The sequence below is a fragment of the Passer montanus genome, unplaced genomic scaffold (assembly GCF_014805655.1).
Source record: "Passer montanus isolate IOZ18808 unplaced genomic scaffold, ASM1480565v1 scaffold1387, whole genome shotgun sequence".
Lineage (NCBI taxonomy): Eukaryota > Metazoa > Chordata > Aves > Passeriformes > Passeridae > Passer > Passer montanus.
This window is the reverse complement of record NW_024360797.1, coordinates 1-3,775: the sequence shown is the minus strand read 5'-3', so window position 1 is coordinate 3,775 and position 3,775 is coordinate 1.

Below are 3,775 nucleotides of genomic sequence, written 5' to 3'. Positions count from 1 at the left end.
ACACCTGGGACACACCTGGGACACACCTGTCACACCTGTGTCACACACCTGTCACACCTGTGTCACACCTGTCACACCTGGGACACACCTGTCACACCTGGGACACAGCTGGGACACACCTGTCACACCTGTGACACACCTGGGACACAGCTGGGACACACCTGGGACACCCCTGGGACACAGCTGGGACACACCTGTGACACACCTGTGACACCTGGGACATACCTGGGACACACCTGGGCACACCTGAGACACCCCTGGGACACCTGTGACACACCTGTGACACACCTGGGCACACACCTGTGACACCTGTCACACACCTGTCACACACCTGGGACACACCTGGGACATACCTGTCACACACCTGGGACACACCTGGGACACACCTGGGACACCTCCCAAAATTGGGGACACCACTGGGAGTGACCACCGGGAGTGACCATGGGGAGTGACCACTGGGAACGACCGCATACGTGTCACACACCTGGGACACACCTGGGACACACCTGGGACACCTCCCAAAATTGGGGACCCCCTCCCCAAATTCAGGACCCCCCCAGTTCAGACACAGCCACACCTGGGCCTGGCTGTCCCCAGTGTCCCCCACCCTGGGGCTGTGTTTGTCCACTCTGGGGGGGCTCTTCCCCCTCCCCAAGGCTCAGGGACCCTTGGGGACCCCTCCCAAAATTGGGGACCCCTCCCCAAATTCAGAACCCCCCAATTCAGACACAGCCACACCTGGGCCTGGGTGTGCCCCACCCTGGGGCTGCGTTTGTCCCCTCTGGGGGGGCTCTTCCCCCCACCCCGGGGCTCAATTCAGAATGGGGACCCCTGGGGACCCCTGGGGACCCCTCCCCGAATTGGGAGCCCCCTCCCCAGCTGCAGCCCCCTACCAGCAGGTAGTCGGCCCACATGGCGCGGGCGGCCTCCAGCGCCTCCTGCCGCAGCCGCATCACGTGCTCGTAGCGCGCGGGGCTCCAGTGCTTGGGGCCCTCCTCGTCGGGGAAGGACCTGGGGGCACGGCGGGCTCAGGCACCCCAAAATCCCGGGGAGACCCCCCAAATCTGGGGAGAGACCCCCGAAATTGGGGGACCCACAGGGACACCCAAAACCTGGGGACAGTCCCAGAATTTGGGGACTCCTCCCCCTAAATTTGGGACCCTCCTCGTCGGGGAAGGACCTGGGGGCACGGAGGGCTCAGGCACCCCAAAATCCCGGGAGAGACCCCCCAAATCCGGGGACCCACAGGGACACCCAAAACCTGCGGAACACCCCAAATTTGGGGAGCCTCAAGGGACTCCTACCCCCAATTTTGGGTTCCTCCTCGTCGGGGAAGGACCTGGGGGCACGGCGGGCTCAGGCACCCCAAAATCCCGGGCACCCACAGGGACCCCCAAAACCTGGGGACGGTGCCAAAATTTGGGGACTCCTCCCCCCAAACTTGGAAGGACCTGGGGGGCATCTCAGAAACCCCAAAATCCCGGGAGACACCCCAAAACCCAGGGAGACCCCCCCCCACATCTGGGGAGAGACCCCCGAAACCCGGGGGAGACCCCCGAAATCGGGGGACCCACAGGGGTCCTCAACACCTGGGGACAGTCCCAGAATTTGGGGACTCCTCCCCCCAAACTTGGAAGGACCTGGGGGGCATCTCAGAAACCCCAAAATCCCGGGAGACACCCCAAAACCCAGGGAGACCCCCCCCCACATCTGGGGAGAGACCCCCGAAACCCGGGGGAGACCCCCGAAATCGGGGGACCCACAGGGGTCCTCAACACCTGGGGACAGTCCCAGAATTTGGGGACTCCTCCCCCCAAACTTGGAAGGACCTGGGGGCACGGGGGGCTCAGGCACCCCAAAATCCCCGGAGACCCCCCCCAAATCCGGGGAGAGACCCCCGAAATCGGGGCACCCACAGGGACACCCAAAACCTGCGGAATACCCCAAATTTGGGGAGCCTCAAGGGACTCCTACCCCCAATTTTGGGTCCCTCCTCATCAGGGAAGGACCTGGGGGCACCGGGGGCCTCAGACACCCCAAAATCCCGGGAGACCCCCCCAAAGATAGTTTTGAGCCCCCCCAAAACGTGTCTGTGCCCCCTGAAGACGTGTCAGAGCTCCCCAAAGCCCCCCAGGAGCCCCAAAGGTGGTTCAGAGCCCCCCAAAGCCCCCCCAAAGGTGGTTCAGAGCCCCCCAGAATGTGTCAGAGCCCCCCCAAAGGCGGTTCAAAGCCCCCCCAGAATGTGTCAGAGCCCCCCAAAGGTGGTTCAGAGCCCCCCAGAATGTGTCAGAGCCCCAGGCGGAGCCGCCCGGAGGAGCCGCCCGGGCCGCGGTCCGGCCCCGCCAGCAGCAGCAGCAGCAGCAGCGGCCACGGCCGCGCCGCCATCTTGGGCCGCCCTCACGCTGGCCACGCCCTTCTCCCTCAGGCGCCTCACGCTGGCCACGCCCTTCTCCCTCAGTCCCCTCACGATGACCACGCCCACGCGCGCGCTGATTGGTTAACCCGCGCTGCGACCACGCCTATAAATGCCATATATGGGGTCGGCCGTGAAGCCGCGCCCCGTGTTATTGCCATATGTGGCATGGTTTTGGCCACGCCCACTAGGCGGTGTTATGAGGCTACGCCCCGTTGGTAGCTATATATGGTCACGCCGCCTAGCCACGCCTACATAACCATATATGGAGTAGAAGCTATGAGGCCACGCCCGCTGTATGTCCATATATGGGGATGAACGGTGGGCACGCCCCCTAGTGGCCACGCCCCCTGCTCCCCTCAGAGATTTTCCCTAAAAAATTTTCATTTTCTGAGGATTTTTAACTCCGAATTTTCCCGTTTTTTCAAAGGGTTTCACCACCAAAATTCCAAATGGGAATAAAGGGATAGAGATGGGGAAAAATGAGGGGAAAAAGAGGGGGAAAATGGGGAAAAAAGGGGGAAAAAGGGGGAAAATAGGAGAAAAAAGGGGAAATAAGGGAAAGAAATGGAAATAAAGGAGGAAAAAATGGGATAAATGGAAATAAATGGGAATAAAATGGGAAAAAAGGGAAAAAAAGTTGAAAAAAGGGGAAAAGGAGGAGAAAAAAGTGGAAATGAGGGAAAGAAATTGGAATGAAGGAGGAAAAATGGGGAAAAATTGAAATAAATGGGAATCGGGGGGGAATGGAAAATAAGGAAAAAAAGGGAAAAAAATTAGGGGAAACGGGGAAAAATTGTAAAAAAGGGGGAGAAAAAAGGAAAATAAGGGAAAGAAATGGGAATAAAGGAGGAAAAATGGTGAAAAATGGAAATAAATGGGAATAGAAGGGGGGAAAAGGAAAAAATGAGGAAAAAAAAGCAAAAAAAGAAATAAAAGTGACTGAGCAGGGATATTTGGGAGGGGGGATGGGCTGAGGCCGCTGGGATATTTTGGGATTTTTTGGGAGGGGGAGGAGCCGGGAAGGTCCGGAATGAAAAGTTCCTTTGAGGGGGAAAATTCCTGAGGGAAGGCGGCAGCGGCGGGAATTTCCTGGAGAAAAATCCGAATTTTTCAGCTCAATTTTCTCCTTTTTAACCCTCCCAGTCCCTCCCAGTTTATCCCAGTTTAAATTCCCAATTTTCCCATGAATAAAGAAGGAAAAAATTCACTTTTTTGGTTCCAAACAGACCCAAAAGCAGCTTTTTTCAGCCCATTTTTATCCCTCCCAGTCCCAATTCCCAATTTTCCCATGGATAAAAACCAAAAATTTTCACATTTTTAATTCCAAAAGGACCCAAAATTTGCTTTTTTCTGCCCATT